This window comes from Petaurus breviceps, unplaced genomic scaffold, assembly GCF_028583685.1.
Source record: "Petaurus breviceps papuanus isolate PSGF00001 unplaced genomic scaffold, PetGlider_PUasm1.0 77, whole genome shotgun sequence".
NCBI classification, from domain to species: Eukaryota; Metazoa; Chordata; class Mammalia; order Diprotodontia; family Petauridae; genus Petaurus; species Petaurus breviceps.
In genome coordinates, this window is record NW_027186492.1 from 18,908,868 (window position 1) to 18,934,080 (window position 25,213).

At 35.5% G+C, this 25,213-nt stretch overlaps 1 long non-coding RNA gene across 1 annotated transcript in view; it reads right to left on the reverse strand.

Annotated features, from left to right (window-relative positions):
• The window catches only part of LOC138175352 (uncharacterized), a 41,570-nt gene extending 20,160 nt beyond the window's left edge, over nucleotides 1-21,410 (reverse strand). Inside the window, exon 1 of the long non-coding RNA XR_011171976.1 lies at nucleotides 20,807-21,410. This is a non-coding gene — a long non-coding RNA (uncharacterized lncRNA). The remainder of the gene's footprint in view (nucleotides 1-20,806) is intronic.
• Nucleotides 21,411-25,213: the final 3,803 nt, after the last annotated feature.

The window sequence follows — 25,213 nt, forward strand, 5'->3', positions numbered from 1 at the left end:
ACCATTACAGGGATGATTGCTGTTAATGTTTTATTCATTTTCTCTATTGATAATCTGTGGTCACACAAGAGGTGGAAATTGAACCTAGGTTCTCCAGCTAGAGTACAGTGATATTTTCAATGCACCATATTCATTAATTAAATCTTGGATACTAGGATCAAATAATTTTTAAGACAGAAGAGATGCCTGCTTCAAACATCTCATTTTTTTTTGCAGTTTACTTGTGAGGACTAATTATTTATCAGCTTAAGTGAGGCCCAAATCCTTTACTACAAGGGTCAATATATAAAAATATTGACTGATCCTGAGTTCCTACTATCAAATACAAGATAAATAAGTCAGGCAACCTCAGTATCACTAACTGATAGATTCTTTTCTATAATGAAGGCAGGTAAACTTTATCAAATGAACACATTATAGATACATAAACAGAACTGGTTAAGAAATAATTAATTGTCCTATGTTGGAAACATTAGTAGCTCCTTTTTTTCGTTCTTAGTTTTCACTTATTGAAAAGAAATGCATAATTGGTATTTAGATAAAACACTGATAAACTATCAATTTATGAAATTTTTTTAACTTTGAACTCAACTTAAGCAGGGATTCAGACAGAGGCAGAGAGATTATTAAAGAGTTGAAAAACATATATAGATGGAAAAGCTGAAAGAATTTGAGTTATTTAATACTTCAAGAAAGAAGGCTAGAAGAATAAACGGTATAAACTAAAGGATCAGATAGCTAAAGAATGATTATGTTGAAAATGGTTGTTGACTTGTTTTTTTAACATTTCTGATAAATGGAGGCCCAGAGGAAATGGGTCAAAACGGAAGCTAAATAAAACATAAGGCACATATTCTTGATTTTAAGGGTTTGATGACATTTATAATAGGAAAGACAGTGTAATATCTGGAAACCTTTCAAAACAGGAAGTTAAAAGGGGTCATGAGAAACCAGGTGGTCCAGATATCTGAATTCAGAGAAATGAATATCTCATTTATTCAGAACGCTATTCTTATAAAATTCATTGCATTTTGTTCTGTCTTCTACAGACATAGAGAATATACTCAGCACCCTCCTTATGAAAATATTTCATACACCTGAAGACCTTCTACCAAAGTCCTATTTGATGCCTCACCAGTGCTATGAATGGGAATCTGGGCTCTCAAAGGCTACGCAGGGAAGCTAAGCTCTACTAGGGGTCTTCGAGTGCCGGGCTAGCAGCACTTTGTCTTCCAAGGACAAGCCTATAAACATTTTGAGGGACTGGTCACCAAAAGAAGAAATAGTATTTATCCAACCATCAACCATTCATTCATTCATTCATCCATGAATTCATCTATGTCACAGCAACCCATACAGAGATTAGGATACACTGTGATGTCTAGCACAGTTGAGACAATATGGAATAGTGAAAAATACAAAGAAAAATAACCCTTGTTCAATCCTAACTCTATGATTATACATATATATACATACACATATGTATATATGTGTGCATGTGTGTATATGTACGTATATGTATATATAAACAAAAAGCAAGTCTTTTGAGATCTCTGAATTTCAGTTTCCTTCACATATTTGTGAGTACAGAAAAGTGAAACAATCCCTGATTTTAAGGATCTTTCATTTTATTTGGGGAGATAATCTGTATATAACAAATGCATGTAAAATATTTATAGTAGGCAACAGGAAGGGCACTAGTATCTGCAAGAATCAAAGTATTTTGAATGTCATTTCTATCATTTAGCATTAGCCATTCCCTCTTGATTTAATAGCATCTTAAAACATTATTGATAATTATAATTCTAAAGCATTCTGCAGTTTATGAATGCTTTATTTATATGCATATATTGTTTCATCACAGAAATCCTATATATGACAGTAATGTATTACTTTCTTCTTTTTAGAGAGGAAGAAATTGAGTCTTTGAGGACTAATGTGAAGGTTCAAGTCTTAAACTCAAGTAAGTGGAAGAGCTGGCATTTAAGTCTAACTCTCCTAGATTTCATGACTACAGATTTATTCCTACTTGAGGATTTTCATGCCAAAAAGTAGTACATGGAATAAATTACTACTCAGCTCTGGTAGCTCTGACTTACCTACTCTAATTATATAAACAGGTTGCAACCCTGGATCAGTAAAGAAAGTGGTGACCTATCACTTGATAAACAATGGCATTGCCTGCAGTTATTTTTACTTAGTATTCAGCTACCATTATGGGTTTTCAACAATTGAGAATTTGTAATGAAATGGCATTTTTAGTACTTTATCATACCCTATCACTTGGGACACATATAGCAACTTTACAGATGGATTTTAAAAATCCATCACCATGAATAATTTTTCTTTTATCATTTACTATCATAGCAAGACTTCTTAGGTTGCCCAGTGATCATCTGTAGCCTAAGGACCAATGCCAGTGCTATGGTTTCTAGCCTTAATTTTTACTAAAACATATTTGCCAGCATTCAAGTTGCCTTTAGATCTGCATTATTTGTTTCAAATCCTTGACCTGCGGTCTCATTTCCTTGATTTTTTTCTTCCTCTTGTATATATATATATATATAGACTTCTCCAAGACTTAGGCCAGTCTTCCGTTGTTTGTACTTTATTTTCTCTACCTTGAGAGCTCACAGGTAACTCCAGAATATTCCTTGCTAATCCTGAATCTCTATATAGGTTACAACTACTCATAAGCCAATGAGATCATTCCATTTTGATTCTCCAACTATCCCTGAAATTGCGATGTTCCAAATTCAACTCATTAGGTTCCTCCCACGTCCTCCTTAAAGTTTTCTTTTATTAGTCAAAACCACACCATTCTTTCAATCATCTTGATGTAATTTCATTGGAGTTACAATTTATTTCTACCTCTTCCAAATGCTTTCTACCGAAATTCTTACCAAATCCTCCTTATTTTATCTTATTCTAGTCTTAAATTTCTCCTCTCTCCATTTCCCCTTTTTGTAAATGCTTGTTAATTCAAATCAACTCAATGAACTCTTTAACCTAGCATCCTTATCACCTCCTGGATTGACTTTGATTATACTAATGCCCCCCTAATTGAGCTCCTTGATTCAAAGTCTCTCCCCTGGCCATGACACTCTTTCTGAATGATAAAATTTCCACAATGTCAAGGTCTTCTTTCTACTATTTCAAAACTTTTCATAATATGCTCCCTAAAATTTTCTGCCATTACTTTCCAACCCACTCTATTACAATAATTTTAATCTATCTCATCATTGGTTCCTAAGTATGATATGCTCATTTCTGTTTCTTAATCTTTACTCATGTCATCATTGATTTTGACACACACTCATACTCCTATTGCATTTAGCACTTTCTCAGCTGTTATAGCCTCTCCAGTGCTCTCTGTCTATCCAAATCCTACTTTTTCTTCAAGTACTTATATATTTTTTCTTTATGAAACAGTACATAGAAAACTCAAAGAACCTTGGATTTTCTATTTCCTGATGAATCATGGCATGTACCATAAACAAAAATTTAACAAATAGATTATATTCCATCTTCTGCTACCTTAATTTTCTCTGTTAGTCCTTTTTTTCCCAGTTAGATTGTAAGCACCTTGACACCAGAGATTATGACATATATAATTTGCATATGCGTGTGTCTTCCACAGTACCTAACCAAAATACGATAATACTAAAGAAATTTTATTTTTTTAATAAATTTATTCTTCTTGGCTAACATAAATCATAGAGGAAATGGATGAACTGAAAGCCAGACCAGTATTATCAAATAGTAGGAAAGAATGCATTTTGAAAATTCACTTACTCAGGAGCAATAGGAAGTGACATTTGATTTTAAACAGTACCCTTTCTCATCATCTCAACTACCATGCTTCCCCCATTACTCTTACTAACATCTTATCTTCTGTTTCGTAATTTTTTCCAAGGGGGGGATAATGCTGCTAAACACTAACCAGTATCAAAACAGGTAGATAGCTTAAAAGAGGACACAAAATTCCCTCACCCTCACAAGCTCAGGTATTCTAATAGGATGAAAAACTAGAAGAGTAATCAGAGATCATCCAGTTCAACATCCTCACATTACAGAACACAAATATGAGGTCAAGAACTAATAATAGCAACAACAACGAGTAGGAATAAAAACTGTTATTTATATAGCACTTACTATGTGCTAGGTATTGTGCTAAATGCTTTACAATTATTATCTCATTTGATGCTCAAAACAACTGGTAAGGGGGTAGGTGTTATTATTATCACAATTCTGTGGATGAGGAAACTGAGGCAGAGTTAAGTGACTTGCTCAGGGTCACACAGCCAGTTGTGCCTCAGGCCTTCCTGACTCCAGGTCTGGTGTTCCCAATCCCTTAAAGATAGCTAGTTACAGAGTGGGATCCATAGATTCTGGGCTTCTAGAAAAAATATCCTACCTATTATCAAACATATGCTTTAGATTCTAGGGTTGGAGTGGGGAACCTGTGACCTCCAGGCTGTGAAGTTTAGATTCAGGCAAAGGGCCACACATAATGACCTAGAAGTTCACATGTAGCCTAGAGGCCACAGGTTCCCCACCCCTGCTCTGGAGTATAGGAGTAGAGAGGGTAGGGATATTTTTAGTCATTATCTATGTTCATCAAAAACTTCAAGGATATTAGTTTCTAGATTCTAGACTTCTACCACAATTGCCTTTCTAACTCTTCTAAGAATAACAATTACATTTGTATAGGGTTTTACAGTTTTCAAAGTGCTTTTCTCCTAACAGTCTTATGAGGCAGCCATTATAAACACTGCTATCCACATTTCACAGAACAGAAAATTGAGTCTCTGACAGATAAAGTCGCCTGCCTAGCAAAAAAGGTTCATAGGTAAATGAAGTAAGATTTTGAATGTAAGTCCCCTGACTCTAAATCCAGCATGTTTTGTATTATCCTTGAATGGTCTTATTCTACTGTACTCAATTTAATAATGTATATAGGTCAAATTTTAGCTACACTAGAGTTTCATATTGCAATAGTTGCTAACTTAAATGTTGCTAATCCAAAATATTATACTGTACATTATTACTTAGAACCACAAAGTTGTCAACAGTACGTAGGAAAAAAAATGAGTTTTGTTCTACTTCTCATCTAGTATTAACACTAGCATAAAATGATATGGGACTCCGGGGAATGGTCTAATGGGAGAAGAGACCTTGGGAGACATCTGGGTTAGAGGGAAGTCAAACAAGGTTATATGCAGTTAAAGGACCCCAGCAGTTGATCTTAACCTTGCATAAATGATTACAAAAGTTCTGAGATTCAGCAAGTCAGGTTATGAATGTGAAAGAAAAAGTATAAAGTCCTTTTAAATTCTAACCATACAGGGTGAATACTTATGACTAAATTTTATTATGTACATAAAAAGAAAGGATTTCAAGGTCCTGCAAGTAACCCAATATGTATATTTGTTGTGTTCTTTTTCTTTTTGGATGATTTTCTATATAAAACATATATAACTAAAGATGCATGTTTGGTACATTATTAGTTGTATTTTATGAAATTATTTTTTTAACTTTTTAAAAATTAAGAGTTGTCCATCCTTCTTGGAGAGCTCACCATAAAATGACAAAAGTAGTGTGGTTTAGTTGTAAGGACCTTAGATTTGGAATCAGAAGACCTGAATTCATATATGTTGACTCCAATGTTCATGGGCCATGACATCCTGAGAAAATAACTTCTGATATCTGAGCTTTGATTTCCACATCGGTAAAATAAGTATACTCTATATTAGGTTATTTATTTTCACAGTGGCCCATGTAACACAGATAAGTCCTTCTCACATTTAAGACAAGATAAATAAGAAAGGATAGAAGGAAGGGAGGAAGGAAGGAAGGGAGGAAGGGAGGAAGGAAGGAAGGAAGGAGGGGAGGGAGGGAGGGAAGGAGGGAGAGAAGGAGGGAGAGAGAAAAGAAGGGAGGAAGGAAGGAAGCCTGAGAGACAGAATTTCTAGGTAATTAATAATCAATCTATTTATTAGACTAGCTAATAATCAATAAATTAATGGTCACTGGTTTCCCTTGGTAACCAAAGATGAACTACAGAGATTATCATGTGCTTAAATAGCTTTGGAAAGGTAAGTGCCTCCAGCAGACAGAGATCAACCCTCATTGGTAAACAGTCAATGAAGGGGTGGATGAGGAGGTGAGCTGCAAGTCTTCAGCTCCTCCTACTGAGGATATGACTGGATGAAACTCATCTGCCTCTGGCTATCAGGGAACATTCCCTGAGGATTATTAGGACTATCCCAACATCAACCCTGCCCTTCAGAGACTGATCTGCAAGAACTGGACTTTGAATGTGGCAGTAAAAAAAAGGAAAAAAACCCTGGATATTGAGATTAATAATTGGTTATTAATAATCATTTCTCTCAGAAGAAAGATCAAGGATAATGAAATATAATATTAATTTAGTTCCAAATTATTCAGTATAAATTGAAAGTGATGAAGAAGTTAAGAGAAATAATCAATAAGAATCAGAGGAAGTATAATAGAGGAAGTGAGACTTTATTAAGCTTTTGAAGGTTATTCATCTGAGGGGCAAGTCATTACATTCATTTTACTGGCCAATTAGATTGAGTGCTATGATAGCACTGGACAAGGACAAGATACAGCCACATCCCATCATCTCTAGAGGGTAGAAGGAGGTTCCTGGGGGAAATAGGTGGCAAAGCCCTTCATTTCTTGTCCCCACACATACACACACACATTCACACCTTTCTCTCTCTCTCTTTTTTTTAAGCTATTGGGGTTAAGTAACTTGCTCAAGGTTACACGGCCAGTTATTTCTGGGTGTGGTGCTGAGTGTCTGAGCCCGGATACATTCACACCTTTCAACCTCCTTATACCTTTTCTTTTCTCATATACTCTGTAAGTCAGTGATAGTTGGCCTCCTTGTTGTTTCCTTTTTTTTTTTTTTAGGTAAGAAGGCAAGGCAGTTAGGATTAAGTGACTTGCCCAAGGTAGCACAGCTATTTAAGTGTCAAGTGTCTGATGTCAGATTTTAACTCAGGTCCTCCTGACTTCAGGGCCGGTGATCTACCCACTGAACCACCTAGCTTTCCCCTCCTTGTTGTTTCTTGAACAAAATACTCCATCTCCTGACTCTAAGAATTTTCACTGGTTATCCTTTATGCCTGGAATACTCCCTCTCCTCATTTTTGCCTTCTGACTTGCCTGGTTTTCTTCATGCCTCAGCTAAAACCCCACATTCTATAGGATACCTTTCCTAATTCCCTTTAATCCCCTCTGTTGATTCTTTCTAATTTTTCCTGAATATATCTTTTTTTGTATATCGTTGTTTGCATGTTTTCTCCCTGATTAGCTATGAGAGGTCCTTTATAGAAGGGAGGGTTTTACTTTGTATCCCTAGCACTTGGCACAGTGCCTGGAAAAATAGATGGTTAAGAAGTGTTTCTTGACTGATAGTCTGTATTATTTTAATGTAGATTTATTTATTTTTCCTTCTATTTAAGTAAAGGTCCTTTTATATTTCTATGATGATATACATATGAAACCTTGCAGGGTCAATATTCAAAGCCTAATAGAAAAATATATTGGAGATACCTGAAGGTAGCATTGAATGGTATTATAATAAATGAGTGTAGCATAGTTTATTTCAAAGATGTGTATTTGGATTTAGTATCCATCCCAAATAAGGTAAGAACTTCTAGAGTCATCAAATTTCACTTTGCACCAGACCATAGACTGAAATATACTATTAGAGCAAAACATCTAATTTATTCCTCCCCACAAAAAGATAGCTAAATATTAGGATTTTTTTAATCTCAATAAATAAGTACCCAGAGAATTTCAATCAGGCTTGTCCTTGGTTCATGAGAAATATAGTTATTTTCCTTGTATGTTTCCCTATAACAATATGAATTTCATTATAGGGAATCATTGGAAAGAGTAGGAACAAATTGCTGTTTTCCATAGAACTTTCAGAAAATATTCCAATCTATTTCTAAGCTAAAGAAAAATGCAAATAAAATTTTCCTTTATGGGAACTCAGACACCCTGTGGGAAATCATCCAGGGAAGGCTCTTCAGCCTGATTCAAGGACGCTTAGGAAAGGGCCTGACAAAAAGTCTAGATAGACACTGCCTCATTTGATAAAGTCAATGGATGCCCCTTGTAGTTTTTCTTCAATGAGAGAAGATACACAAAATATATATGATAGTGGAAAAGAATACTTTCATTTGAGTTAGAATGGCAACTTTACATTTTCTTCTTTTACTACATTTATCCACAGAACTAAGTTCCAAAAATAGAAGTGTAGAACTGAAAGAAACCTTAGAGATTATCTAGTTGAGCCCTTTCATTTTATAGGTGAAGAAACTGGAAATCTGTATTTTTAAATCATGACTTTGCAATCAGAAATCTGAAGTGTTTTGTCAGCTTAAATTAAAAGAGATTCATTGAACAAATTTTCAGTTTTAACATTTTTATGGTTGTTTATCTCTTTTTTTTTAGGAACTAGATGTTGGTCAGGTGAGGTCCTCCTAATTACATACTTGTGCTTACTATTATTCTGAAAGCAAAGTGAATTTTGATTAGGTAAATTATCATTAATAACTAGTTTTATGTGTTCTGTAGTTCTGTTTTGAAAGACCCAAGGAATTCAGTGTCAGGACTGGGATGATAGATGACAGGTAAAGATAAGGAGTGAGAAATTTCTCATCAAAGGAAATAATTCTAGAATTTTCCCAACTCAGCAGTCACAAATCCTTCCATTTTCATGAAGTAAAGAAGTATTCATGTCATGGGCAAGTTACTATACACCTGATCCCCTAGTGGTTATGAGATACAGTACTATGATGACTTAGCAGTGCTGAAATGGGACTGTTGCTGTTTGGGGTACAGGGTGAATCTGCCTGGAATGAATTCAATTAATCAAACCTTCTTTCAGTCAAAGTAGCAAGGTTTATTGTAACACCAGTATGGTGGTCAAGATTCCTCGTAAATCTTCAACTCAATGAGGATGGGACTGATACTTACATCTAAAAAAGGGAAAAGGGCCAATGAAAAATTCTTGTTGGTATTAAGGGATGTTAAATAGCTTGGAGTGGGTCACCAGCAATAATGTCAGAGTCTAGATGGGAATAAGAAGGAGTAGATAGCTTGGAGTGGACCAGGTGCAGACAATGAAAGAGTTAGATAGTCTGAGAGGCACAATGAAAGGGCTATCAAAAGGATCATTGCATACGTAAGTGGACTAGGAAGGCCAGGTGCCTTGGGCTGAGGCACCAATAACCTGCACTGCTGAAATATGTGGGAAAATTCAGGGACTGGGTTTCTTTCAAAGACGTGATCTTGTTCCTTTTGGGTATTCAGGTCCCATCATCCCATCAGGATAAAATGTAAACGGCCTTTTATCTGAGGAGGTTGAAAGGAGATTTGTGGTGGGAAATAGATAACAAAAGTATATATGTATGCATGTATGTATGCATATGTATGTATAAATATATGTGTGTATACTTTAATTTAAATAAAGATCATCTTGAATTATCAAGATGTCCTATGTATGCAAATTTGATAAGTCAAGTTCATTAAATAATAGCATATATACTCAATCAGATTTTATACACTAGAAGATAACATTGAATGATGCTATACTATTAATTTAGAGTATACTCTGAGGTTCAGAGTATCAGAGATGAAAGGGACCTTAGAAGTCATCTAGTATGACCCATATTTGAAAAATAATCTCCTGGCAAAGTATATTGGAACAGGCTATCTCCATCCTTTGTTTGAAGTCCTTTGGTAAAAGGAAACCCACCTCCTCCCAGGATGGCCAATTCACATTTTGGATAGCTCTAATTGCCATGAAGATTTTCTTGATATAATGCCTAAATTTGTCATTTGGCAACTTAACTCCTTCATTGCCAGATCTGACCTCTAGGGCAATGAATACTTATTTTAGTCCTTTTCCCACATCCCAACCCTTAACACACTTGTGGATACCAATCATACTCTGCTTTCAAGTGCTTGCATCTCTTAGGCTAATCATTCCCAGTTGCTTCAAAATCTTTCCAATGTAATACAAACTTGAAGCTCTTCATTACCCAGAATGTCATCAATGGACACTCCAGCACTTCAATGTCCATCCTTGAATGGGGCACCCAAACTCATTGTAGTGCCTTAGATATAGTCTAAACAAGGTATGGAATACAAGGATTATGATTCCTTACTCCTGATGCTTCTCTTAAAGCAGCCTAAAGTCACATTAGATTTTTGACTATGACATCACATTGCTGACTCTTAAGTGGTATGTTTTATCCACAGAACTAGTCAACTAAAACTCTAGATCTTTCTGTCACACAAGCTCCTGCTTAGCCATTTAGCCAAGCACACAAACTTCATAGATAAAGAAATTGAGACCTACAGCAAGTAGGTGAAATCCCCCAATTTCTTTTCCTCAGAAGAAACCTATGTTATGTAGTATCTTTATAATTATCCCATTTCTCAAGCAAGGAAACTGAGGTCTAAAGAAGTAAATGATGTCCATTGTCATGCAGCAAGTGAGAGAAATTTTCAGGATTCTAAACATCATATTCTATTACATCAGATTAAATTGATAAATATTTCAGTGCCTATTTGATTAGGAGCATTGTAAAGGAATGAATGTAAATAAGAATTACAAAACAATATCAGAATTGAAAAGGACCTTAAAGAATATTTGATCCAATGCAGACCTAATCAAGAATACTCTCTACTATCTCTACATGAAGAGAGTAGAAAGTCTCTACTTGAAACTTGCAGTGAACAAGAACTCATTTGCCATAAAATCAGTCCACTCTACTTTTGAATACCACTATTTGCATATAGGTTTTAGATTGGATTGAGTGCCTGGCCTGAAGTCAGGAAGACTCATTTTCCTAGTCATGTGACTCTGAGCAAGTCCCTTAACTCAGTCTACTCATCTATAAAATGAGCTAGAGAAGGAAAGGGCAACCACTCCAGTGTCTTTGCCAAGAAAACACCAAATGGGGCCACGAAAAGTCAGGCACAGCAGAAAAATGACTGAACAACAATTGTTACCAAGTTTCTTACATTTAGCCTAAATGCCTTTCTCTGTAGTTTCTAATCATTATCTCCTGAATCCAAGCAGAAAAAGTCCAATAGTTCTTACACTATCCCATCCCCTCTATTTCTTCTCTACTCAAAGATAAACATTCCCAGTTAAAATAATGGATCCACAAATTATAATGATGATGATGGCACTTGTGTAGCATTTAAGTTTGCAGAGCATTTTACATACATTATCTTATTTTGTCTTTATAGCAACCTTGTACTATCCTCATCCTTATTTTATAGATGATAAAAGTGAACCTGATAGACTTCAAGTGACTTGCCCAAGGTCATATAGGTAGCCAGGGTCTGAAACAAGATTTGAAGTATCAAGTGTACCTAATCCTGGCTTTTATTTCCTTCTATCATAAACTCTAAGGAGTAGTCACTTTCTCCCAAGGAAATTTATTATTCAGCCACTGTTTTCCCAATTCTTTCTAATTTTAGCCAACATTCCTCATATCAAGTCTAAATCAGCTTTTTATCAATTTCAAACCATTGCTTTTATTGAAACCAAGAAGAAGACTTAGAATATATGTTTCACATGACAGGCCTACAAATATTTGAAGATAACTATTATGTCTTTGCTAAATCCTTCCTTGTTCTAGTTCCTTCCTTTAATCAGTCTTTCTATGACATAATTCTCACTTACCTTTTTCTGATTCCTGTCTACTTTACCTGCTCCAGTTCATAAATATCCATTGCTAATGCAAGACATTAAGAGCTAAAGACAATACTATATTTGTGATCTGACCATTGCCCCTACCCTCTGAAAATTTTACTTTTCTTCATGTTGTCTAAGATCAAAGTATGTGCATGCATGTATGTGTGCTCATGTGCATGCATGTTTAAACTACTATGATACCTTGTTAATTCAGTTTGTAGTTCACAAAACTCCCCTAGAACTTTTTCATATTAACTTTTTGAGATCACATGATTTAAAGGACATTTAGTCCAAACTCCACATTTTACATATGAGGAATGTGAGTCCCAGAGAGTTTAATCATCTTGCTCAATAGGGCAAAGTTGATGTGATACTGGCATTTAAACTCAAGTTCTCTGTTCTCCCAACTACTTATTCTACCTGACTAGCCATAATCTCCCACACCCTATAATTACATTGAAATCCAGGTATGTTATAATTATGATATTTCCTTGATCATCCAATTTAGTAATCCTGTTCAAAAAAAGGAAATGAGGTTTAATCTGGGATGTCATATTTGACGAACCTATGATGTTTCATTGTGATTATCACTTTCCATTCTCAATGCTCATAAACTGAACCTTTAAAAATATACTATAGAATGTTGTCATAAATTTAAATCAATATCAGCACCCTACACATAGTTTGAGTAATCTGTCTACTGTTCTTTGAAAGCAGAATATGTACCATAAGTTTTTAAGTAACTTGGGATACACACAAATGAAATATACACAATAAATGACTTTATTTTTATCCCTACTAAATTTCATCTTGTTAGTTTCAACCCACTGTTGCCAAGTATTGAGATCCTGATTTCTGTCATTTAACTTATTAGCTATGAATAAAAAAAAAACATTTATTGCTTACTATGTGTCAGATACTGTTTTAAACACAGAGGAGACACACACACACGTGTGCACGCACGCACACACACACACACACACACACACACACACACACACACACACTGCTTGCCCTCAAAGAGCTTATATTCAAATACGGGAAGATAAAACATATAAAGAAGTTGTGACCAGTGAAGAGATTTTGGACAGGAGAATCAGATGATGGAGCTAGATCTGTGCCTTACAAACATTTGACAAGCATGCCATTATCTTCTTTCTTTCTATTCTGTCTTGTATTGTGGCAAGGCTTTTATGTGTTTTTATGTCACCAGTGCTTAGAGACTGTTTGTATAGTTTCATGACTTGTGAGACATGGATATGAACTTCAAAAGATTAAGACGTGACAGTGAATATCTTAGACAAAATGTGACAGTTTACATAATGGACTAGTCATGAGGTGACTTAGTTACTCAGTTGGTATTGCTGTGATATTGTAATCAGTCTAGAAAAATTATAACTAGTGATTTAAAAAATCTACTTTTATGTAATAGAAGCAAGGAATGCATTTCCAGAGTAGTGACGGAGACATCATTTTGCTCAAATATATTAAGGAACTATGATTTGGTCATTATAAGAACTCCCATTGTGAAAGATCACAGATAACAACCCATCTATGATTTAGTAGATAAGTCATAGTAAATTGCCTGAGCCACATAAAAATTAAGTAATTCATCCAGGGTCACCCAAAAATAATTAAACATTAAAAATGTAGATCTTGTGGAGAAAATCTAAATGAGTTATGGCTATGTTTAATTATGGAAAGGGAAGCCAGGACCAAAATTACAACTGAATTATTTGAGAATTGAAGGTCTGGCCTAACCTGATCCTTGACTGTGTTTGTATTTTTTATTGCTTTTCTTTTTTTATTTACTAAGTATTTATTTTCTCCCCCTCATACTCAAATTCCAATTGGAGAAAAAAAAAAGAACCTTTTTTTAATGAATATGAATAGTCAAGCAAAACAAATCTCTTCATTAGCTGTTCACTTTTGACCTTGAAAAACTTCCCTCATGGGAATAAAACCAAAACTGTGTGTGAAGGTAATGAATATATGCACATACCTAAGAGAGAGAGAAAAAAAAACCAAATTATGTTCATACTACTTTACATCAATCTATCTTCTTTTCTAATGGATAATTTGACAATTGATTAAAAGTGTCATCACATTCCAAGTGACTATGGACTGAGGACTTTGGTCATAGGTTTCTGGGCCTTATACTTCAATTTGGGGTAATGATTATGGTGGAACTCCAGCCACATATCCTAAAATACTGGTAGTGAGTGATGTAACCCCAGAAAAACACTTCCTCATTTTAATCCAGAAGTTAGGAGATGAAGGGTATCTTTTCCTCCCTTCTTCCTCCCCTTCCCTCCCAGCACATACTCTGAGTAAAAGGTTTGATATAAAAAAGAGCTTGGACAAGTATTGCAGTCTTCCTCACTTAAACTGGAAGATGTTTAAAATATACGTCTAGGAGGCTACACTGGGATGTGTAATGACTTGGAAATATAGTTATACTGGTCTTTCTCCCCTTGTAATCTCTAGCCCACCAGAGATAGAAGTCTAAGGAGCTATTTCTCACTTCATAGAAAAATGAGAACAGCAGCAGGGATGTTTTTCTTTTCTAGTCCCCAGTGACTCACACTGAATGAAGACTGAGACATTTATTTGGAACTCAGATGAATTTTACAACTCTAGAATCACCTACATTTCTAAAGCAGAACAATAAAACTCATTTAAACAACTTCAACCCCTTCCAAGTCACAGGGAACAGCCTCTTGTTTCTCCAGTTTCAATGTTAAATTCTTCCTGCCTCATTAAATATAAATATTTGTTAGGGTCATGCTGATTTGCTATCACTGGATGCACATTAGCAATTTGCAATCTGGTGTGGGTATCTATCTATCTATATCTATCTATCTATCTATCTATCTATCTAGATACACACACATAGCTCTTAAGTAAAAGCTGCATTATACTCTCAGACACTCCTCAAATATTGTGGAGTTTCACCTTGATACTAGGTGAAAGCTGAAGTTTCTAGGATTGTTTTTTTTTTTAATTTTTAAAAATTTTATCACCAGCACTTAACTATCACAACCTACAACAAGCAGTGATTGATTCAGATAAGCAGCCCTGATGATTCAAGTAACAGAATAGGAATTGGCTATTTACAATAATATCAAGGTACCTGAGTTGTTCCTAACATTCAATACTTCTTAACTAAATATGTAACGGAAACAAATCTGTGAATTGGATTTCTTTCTAGCAGCAGAATATTACATCTACTTTTTCATATATCTCCTCCAAATTCAATGATTTTACTTAATATGAATTGTTGTCATTTAATTTGTATTACAGACAAGCACAAGTCAGCCATTTGTTTTATTCAAAGTTAGAAAAAATTCGGTAACCTAAAATGGGATTTTTATCTATTATACTTTTGCCACTATTCTATCTATTTGCTAAGTTCTCTCCTTGTTTTATTCTTTCATTTTCTAATTTTCTTAGAAATACAAGCAACAAAGAATTATTTCAATGCCATTTTACGGACATCTGTTTAAATTTATTATTGATGAAGTATTTGGATTATTTGATGAATCACTATTCTCATCAATGTAGGCACTCCCTTTAACATTAAAGATTGCAATTTATCTCTATTTTTAATCCCATCTTATCTTAACTCATAGCTACTACACAAGTAGAGAAGAAACTTATTGATCCTTAAGTCCTTTGCCCTATCAAATGCTTCAATATAAAATTGAATATAGTTTTATTCAAGGAGATAACACCAAAGGAGATGAGTTAAATCTTCCTTGCCACTGTGACTTAGGAAACAATGGGTTTTCCATCTGACTTGTAGCTAAAACCTCCTAAATGTGTTGTTTCCCTTCACTAAAATTGGAACATCCTGAGAGTAGGGAGTATCTAACTTTTCCATTTGTGTTCCTAGTACTTAGCACACTGCTTGGTTACATAGTAAGCACCTAATACATGTATTCATTCATACATTCTTCCTATGTTATTCCATGTCTTTTCTCATATGTCTGATCTACTTTATTTTCAAACTATACATCTCTCTGATGACATCTTTAATACAACTTCGCACAGTTTTTCACTGATGATACACTATAGTTTACTCCTTCCTACCATATACACTTTTGGGTGAACTGCAACTTTAGTTACATGTATGTCATTGTTCTATGACACAACCATAAAGCATTACCATAAGATTGCTGTCATTAAAATATTAGACAGAGTAATCATTAAAAATCACTACACAATTTCCCAACTGGACTATTGGAAAGGCCATTTTATTTCTTCTATTCCAGTCTGGACTCACTGTCTATTTGAAGTCAATAAAGCATTTATTTTCATTTACTATATACCAGGCAGTATGCAAAACGTTGGAGATACAAAGAAAGGAAAAAAAAAATCAGTTCTTGCTTTCCAGGTGTTCCCAATTTAGTAGGGCAACAACAGGAAAACAACTATGTACAAGTAAGAGATCATCAGGATTAAGTAGAAGCAATTAACAAAGGAAAAGCATTAAAGAGAAGCAGCAAAGGCTTCTTGTAGAAAGTGAAATTTTAGGGGCCTCTAGGTGGTACAGTGAGTAAGAGTGCTGGCCCCCAGTAGGGAGGAACTGGGATCAGTTCCAGACTCAGATACTTAACACACACACACACACACACACACACTCACACACACACACACTCACACACACACACACACACTCACACACACACACACACTCACACACACACACACATACACATACCCCTGGCCTTGTAACCTTGGGCAAGTTACTTAACCCCAATTGCTTTAAAAAAAAAAGTGAAATTTTAGTTGGGATATGAAGTAAGCCTGAGAAGACAAAGAACTATCTTGAACTTATTTTCTAAAAAGATGATTAATTATTCAGACAATATAGGTCTGATTGGGAGAAAAAAAAAATCCTATTGACCACAAAATTTGTTTTTTCCCCTTTCGTAGAGAGTCTAATACTTTAGGAAGTCTTTATGGGGTGTGATGGCATCTCATAAAAGGTTTGGCATGTCCTTTAATAATTCCAGATTTCATTTCCTTTCCAGGGGGAGTTTAAAGCATAGATCGGCACAATGGGTCAGGTGATGGGGTTGTGAAAGACACTATGACAGGAACTTCAACTTAGAATGTTGCCTCACTGGTGACCTGGTATCACCCAAGAAATCTAATCAAGCAACTTATCTGGGAGGTAACTACAGTCATTGAAGCATATTAAAGAAATAGCTTTTTCCCTTTCAACACAGTGACAAGTAGCATATCTACTCCAATGGCAGATGTATTTAAAGGTCCACATCAAAGGGTCATTACCATTTAAATTTATTAGCTTAGTTGGGGATACCTCTAACAACTTACACCAAAAATCCCTATACAAAGGCTCATCTCCTATTTTCAAATGCATAAGGGATTAAGATGTAATTAACCAATTCCTCCTTGAATTTTGTTGAATCTCTTTCCAAGTGTTCTGTAAACATGTGTTTATCCCCTTCTTCTGTTACTTGCTGTTGGAAGGTAATGCTATGATATAACAGAGGAAGTACTTAGTCGACCTCTCACAACATTATCCTCCAAACAATGCTCAAATAAAATTCTGTGGCAGAACCAATTAAAGTTATTGTGAGACATTCTTTCCTCCCAAGAGAACTTAGGAGTTTGGAAGGAGATATCTGTGATAGTGGAATGGAAGCTGACCCAGAGCTCACATGGATACAACACCATCATTGGGACTAGGTGGTGGTGACAGAACCAACAGGAACTTTGGGAACTCTCAAGCCAAAGACAAAAGTAAGTGGACCTGACAATTGGTCAGAAAGAGGCTGCCAGGGTACCTTCTGCTAGTACTACATGCAGGACTAGAATCTAGTTTGGGAAACCCATTGTCTGTGTCTATTTTGGGGTCAAAGTTTAAGGGTAGAGAGGAGTATTCTTGCTCAATAGAGAATAAGAATCCTGAGGAACAGTTTTACTTTCAGTCACAAAGAATCAAAGATCCTAATTAACAGTATCACTTCTGATCCCAAGAGAGCAGAGCCCTGAGGAGCAGTATTGATTGCAATTCTAAGGGATCGGGGGTACTTCCTGTGTAAAGTCCAAAGCACAGTCAAGGAGAACAGTGACCACACTTCTTCCCTGGATAATTTTAGAAAAAAAAATACTATTAAGTACAAATTAAAAAGATATGCTAGCTAGAGCAATAAGACAAAAAAGATATGCTATAGTAATAAAAATAGTAAATGAAGAAATAAAAATTTCACTCTTTGCAGATGACATGATGGCAAAACCTAGAGAATTCATTTAAAAATTAGTTGAAACAAATAACTTTAGTAAAGTTGTGGCATATAAAATAAATATAAACAAATCATGTTGAACCTACAAAACCCAGCAGGAAGAGATAGAAAGAGAAATTGTATTTAAATAACTACAGATAATACAAAATACTCAGGTATCTACCTGCCATGGCAGACCAAGAAACTCTAGGCACACAATTACAAAACATTCTTCACACAAATAAAGATAGATCTTATCAATTAGAGAAATATTTATTGCTCAGGAGTAGGGCCAAGTCAAAAAATAAAAATATCAATTTTACCTACGCTAATTTATTTATTCACTGCCATACCAAACTATCAAAGAATTACATCCTAGAACTATAAAAAATAATAACAAAAATCATCTGGAAAACAAAAGGTCAAGAATATCAAGGGAATTAATAAGAAAAAATGAAAAAAGAAGGCCCAGGAATACCAGATTTCAAACTGTATTACAATGTGGTAATCATGAAAAACATCTGGTACTCACTAAGCTAAGGAAGAGAACAGTGAATCAGTGGAATGGATTAGGTACACATAGCAGTAAATGACCATAGTAATCTGGTATTTTATAAACTTAAAAATCCAAGTTTTTGGATAAAAACTCAGCATTTGACAAACATTTCTGAGAAAACTAGAAAGCTGTTTGGAAGAAACTGGGCATAGACTAACATCTTGAGCATTTTAACTAGAAGATTAGACATAAAGGCTGATTGCATAAGTAAACTAAGAGAGCATGGGAAAATGTACCTATCAGATCAATGGATAAGAGAAAAATTTATAACCAAATAAGATCACAGGAAGAAAAATGAATAATTTTGATTGCATCAAATTTAAAAGATTTTGCACAAGCCAAAAGAATGCAGCCAAAATTAGAAGGAAAAGAGAAACTTGGTGGAGGGATTATAGTAAATTTCTGTGACCTTATTTCTCAACTCTATAGGAAACTAGCCAAATTTATAAAAACGTGAAGAATTCCCCAATTGAAAAGTGGTCAAAGGATATGGACAGGCAATTTTAAGAAGAAATCAAAGCTATCCACAATCATATAATAATGCTTTAAATCTCTAATTAGAGAAATGCAAATTAAACAACTCTGAGATACTACTTTTTATCTATCAAATTGGCAACAGGTAAGGGAAATGACAAATGCTGGAAGGGATGTGGAAAACTAGGGACACTAACATTTTGGAACTATGTCCAAAGGGCTATAAAACTGCATACGCCTTTTGACCCAACAATGCTGCTACTAGATCTGTTCCCCAAAGGGATCAAAGAGAAGGGAAAGGACCTATTTTTTTTCTAATGGGGAGCGGTAAAAGAGAGGAGAGACAAAGAGAGAGAGAGAGAAAGTCAAAGAGACAAGGAAATAGAGATAAAACCAAAGACAGAGACAGAGAGACAGACACAGACAGAGACAGAGAGACAGACACAGAAATAGGCACAGAGACAGACAAAAAGAAAGAGAAGAGTATATGGCTTTCCTGGGCACAGTTCTTAAAACTGAGCTTCTGGAAACAACTGACCGATCAAAGGAAGAATCTGTAAGGCTAGAATGATCTTCTTGAGCGATAAGCTACTCAGTTATAGTGGAGAAAGAAATCAATAGAGGCAAGAGCAGAGTTCAGAGAGAATTAAAGGAATAAACATCCCTTGTCTGGGCATTATTTTTAGACTAGAGGTACCTAGAGGAACTAACCACTCAGAAAAATGATCTTCTATGATAACAAACCTCCTAAGGCTGATTAAGATAGATCCAATTTTTCCCCAGTTTTGTAAAAAGCACTACGCAAAGTATTACCCTTTAATACTAATTTCCCTATCTCCAAAATGGATCATAGGGCATAAGGAAGTACTAGTTTAGACACATTATATTTTTAACAAAGTTATATATAAGACAGAGTCCATATAAATACATATATATAAATACATAAAAGTAAATAGAAATTATTCCATCTTTTATTAAGGTGTTCATGACGTGAAACCGCAGCCATGAGATAAAGAGTCTGAAAAGTTTTCACATGTAAATAGTGAAGAAATAGTCTTACACTGAGCAGCAGGTTAGAAGGCCAAGAGAGTAAGGTGGCACAGAGTCAGGGAGGGGAGCAAAATGGTAGCCATGAAGAAAGTTTATGGAAATGTCTAACTCCTTCAGCTAGTGCTATTTAGGAAATCCTTTGAAATGGCAAAGGAATATATCAACTGACACATTTCATCCAACACACACCCTGGGCAATGCTCTCATGTCACTAAGAGACAAACTGAACCATTCAGGAGTGAACCTGACTAATTCTGATGCATAGAGGCTGGAAGCCTTCCCCAAGAAGTGGGCAGTCAAAGGAACTTGTCATTGCAGATCAGCCTAAGTCTGAAAGATGTGACTCTTTAATACAATGAAGACAAACAAGAAACTTCCCTACATGTCTCCTGTCTAAACAGAAAAGATGTTCCATCTGTATTCTACCTCCTGTTTGCTAGAGGATAAATAATGCTAATTCACATTTATATAGCACAGGTCTTTGAACTAGATAGTATAAGTTATTATTATCCCCATTTCCTAGATGAAATGAATAGAAGCTCAGAGAGATTAAGTTCCCCATGGCCATACAGGTGGGCAGGAATAAAATAAGGATTTGAAATCAGGTCTCCTGACCCCAGGACCAGCATTTTTTCTTCTAAAACAATACTATCTCTAGGTAAATTAAATTAATGTAATGACTGGTGCTCATAGCTAACCGATTATTGAGCCTACCTGTCTGCAGCATATAGGTAGGAAGAACAGAGAGACAGTTTTCCCCTGTAGGATTTCTGGATGAAGAAACACTGTCAGTTGCCTTCTGAGGTGCCTCCCTTAACATATGTGTTCTCTATGAACTTATGCAGTCAACCTGGGCCTCTTTCCAGATATGAGCATATGGGAGGTCACAGAAGTATTTAAGAAAATCCAGAGGGTTAAAAGAAAAAAAAATTGTAGCAAGAGATTATTGATTCTAGAAACAGGGTAAACAAGTCCATCAAATCTGTGTGTATAGAAACAATGATAGTGGAACTCTATCCCTCCTCCCCCTTCCCCCACAGTTTCTGTTGCATTTCCTGTTTGCTTGGCAGTATACCCTGAAGCCCACCATCGAGATAAATATGAATGGGCAATAAAGGTAACACTGAAATACCTACAAGTAGAACTGTGGCTTCAGTACAACCCAGGTACAATTCTACAGAGGAAAAATGGAATTTATACAAACAGAGGAGCAGTCTCTGGTGAATGAGACATGAAAGAATATCCGTGCCAAGATTTCACTGCGCAGCATGGCTGCACTGATAGCAATTTTCAGCAACATTCTCCAAGCAGCCTGACGTCATTCTGGATTGGTTATGGTACACAGAAGTCTAGGAAGACTGAAAACACTCGGGAAGGAAATTAATACAGGTATGCAAAAGCAGGAATATCTCTTAGCAAGTAAACCAACCAAGAAGAGGTTGGGCATATGGCTTTTATAGTTGCAAATTATATTCAGTTTTTCTAGCCTTAAATGCCCTCACCTTCTTCTGACCAGAGAATTCGGGATCTTTCAGAACAACAAAACAACACAAAAGGTTAAATTTGATTCAATTCGACAGGCATTCATTAACTACCTACTATGTGCAAGACACTCCATTAAAGAAGACAGCAATATCAATGAGTGACAACTCGAATTTCATCCATCACTCACCAATTAAGTAAAAAGTGAAAGTTTCTTAACAAAAGAAGCCAACTAATTGAGACAAGTGTTTCCAGCCCTGAGAGAAAACCTGTGACTTAAATGAAAGGACTATTCCTAGTCTAGAGCTAGAGCCCAAAGGAGGGGAAATTCAGGACATGAATTTCTTCTGTTCTACATGACAATTGCAGGCATCTGACAAGTCAAACATCTGGCCAAATGGCCAGACATATGAGCTCCTCTGTTTTCACATGACAAAACAAAAAGCTACAAACATTTAACTAAGGTCTATGGGGGATTATGAGAACATTAGGGAGAAAAGAGGGGGAAAAAATCATAAAAGAAGAAAATAGATGCTAAAATTGATGGGAAGGCCTAGCGATGCAAGGTAGAAAACACCTGTATAGATGCTGAAAGCTGATGAGAGAATATAAATGAAACAATCTACAAAGAGATCAAAGGAACTTGAAAAATCTCTTTTAGGGAGGTTTCGGTTCAAGCAAAGAAAGGTGATGGGCTGCAGAGTTTTGCTCCTCTTACTCTTTTTACTTTATTTACTCATTAATTTGCAATTCCACATGCTAAGTTCATTCAAATCCCATCTGAATCTACTCACTCTCATTTGTTTCAAGTGTGAAATACAATTCCAAGAAGTCACCAATGACTGCTATCAAGTTAAAATGGAGAGTAAGAAGTGAAACTCCAAATAATGCTTTTGCAATGAAAACTGTCAAGACATGAGTCATTCCAGAGGACCCTATCGTGGGGTTAGGGAAATCTTACCTGCTCACCACTCCCTTTTTGGCCACGTCTGCTATTACTGCCCTGGCCAAACTCAGACAATGGACTGATATTTCTTAAGCCAAAGCAGAGACAATAAAAAAATACATATAAAGGTTTTTCTAAATTACTGCTGCCCGTGTCATTACATTTCATATTGTGCATGGAATATAAATACATCACTTTGTTCTGCATGACAAGCAGAAGTGAGCATTCATACATTACTCAGCCACTTAATTAAGTGCCTGGGATATTTGCAGTTAGCAGAAACTAATAAGGGAATCACATTTAAATTCAAATCACTCCTCAGGGTAGCTGTCTGCAACATAAGCAAAGCTTACTGGGTAGCTGTTCCACTAAATGCTCAGCTAAAAGCTTAGATTCACTGTATTTGTGAATAAAGAATAATTCCATTTGTGATTAAAGGTGAGAGTGAAATAAACAAATCTGTTAGGGATTTTCAAGCCATGTTTTATTTCCTCTGCTTTTAAATACCCACTTTGTCTGTTACTTTGTCTAATAAAACAAGAGTATGATTTAGACTTTTGCTTGAATGGAACAGGAGGTTTTATAAAAATAAATGACTGGGCCTACCCTTGCTATGTCTGCTTTCAAGAAACTTGACAATAAAAAAAAACCTTATACCATTGAAAGTAAATATCAAAACTATAAACTTTTCTTTTTATACATATATGGAAGGAAGAGGAAGATAATAATGCAGAGGGATGGAGATTACACATGAGGATGGGCAGAAAGGTTTTGTTTGTTCTTTGAGAAACCAAGTCCTCAATCTTCCCAAAGAATGAATGCTTACCTACCCCTTTTCTCTTCAATGATCATCATAGGGTTCATTTTTTAGTTTTTCATCTTTATAAATTTGAACTTTTCTGGACTAAAACACAGCCGCATATGGTTTCAAATCTGCCCTTGATTCCAAACATCCCTCTCCCAGAGCTTCTCCAAAAGTTCAAAGCCATCTGGTCGCCTGAAGTATAAATAACCTCTCAGAACTCTTCTCAGAGAGAGTGCTGTTTCCAGAACTCAGGAAACTGGACTCTTAGGCAGGCCTCTAGCTCGTTGCTGCCATCAGAAATAAAAGGTACAGGAAGGATGCTATCATCTCTGGAATACAATAAAGGCACCAGAGAGTTTGGAAGAAAAACTATTAGAATTTTTTAACTTTTGCTTGGTTTTCTGCTCATGGAATATTACATAACAACTTTGTAAACTGCATTATTTTTTCTAGGGAAACAAACAAATGTCTATTTGGGACAAATTCCCAAAGTTCACATTCTGTTTCTAGGCAGAAGCAGAAACATATGCACTATTCATAAAATAGTAATTGTTTTTAAAATTACATTTAGATTAAATACACTATTTGGTGTTATATAACAAATTGGCATCCCATACAAGTCACAAAAATGTTGGGGCATAAATTCTGATCATCACAATGGGTACTGTCACACAGCATCACCTCGGATACTGTCAAGGTACCATCTGGTGCTGGTTATTCAGCAGTGGTTGGCAGAGTGTGGGCCTAGTGATCAGTCCTCGAAAGTGCATGGCACAACAATCACCCCACTGCTTCTAACCAATGAGGGGCCCCAAAAATAGTAAGCTAGGCACCAAGCAACATGAAATGACTGCTGGTATTACCCAAGTGATTCCTCTGCCCACCTGCTCCCAAATCCTAAGTCTGACAAAACACTCAGGTGTTCCAAGTGATTCCTTCCAAGCTTAAAGCAGCATCCTTGCCCACCTGCACAAGATCCACCAATCTCATCAGCACTAGCCCTCTAAACCTTCAATAACTTCTTCATCTAAATCCTTTAAGAGGAAAATGCTTACAGAGACAAGCATCAGTCCTCATTAATATGAACATAGAGAGTTCTAAAATCCCATTTCCTAATGCTTTCTTGGATTAGATGTTAAGGTGACTGGAGGCATTTTCAAATCCAGGCTTGAGTATGATGCAAATGCCTTGAAAGTAGGAAATGTTTTATTTTTGTCTTAGTACCCCTTACCTTACACATTCTAAAGAATGTACTTAATAAGAATTAATTAAATGTAGTTGAATTGATATGTAAAAAGACAAAAAAGCAATAAAATGAATGATTAGGTGAGGAATAAGAGGAGGGAAAGGGGTAAGATTATGTAGATAACTTATTAATAACTCATTAAATGTACATTGGATGGATTTGCGTTATGTGATTATTTTGGCACTGATACATTTTGGCACAATATAATAGTTTTAATAGTTAGGGAAGTCAAGGAAAATTCTATGCCAATAGTGTTTTTTTTTAATCTTTTCTGTTTTGATGAAAAGAAAAACACCATTTTGCTCAACTACTGATGATGATAGAATCTTGAAGTTGGAAGGAAATATAGAGATACTGTAGGTCAACAGCCTCATTTATCAGATAAGAAAAGGAAGACTTGGAAAATTTAAATAACTTCTTTGAAGTGAAAAACACAGCTAATTGGGTATAATTTTACTCTTGAGCCTGTTCTGTTTACTCCTAATCCAATATACTTCCTCTTTCACAATAATTTGAACACAGTAGGAACTTAATAAATATTTGCTATTTGAAATTCTGACATTATATTTCTAGAAAATAAACATTAGTAAGCAAAGCCTCAGTTTCAGAATTTAGAAGACCCAGGTATGAATCCTGCCCCGA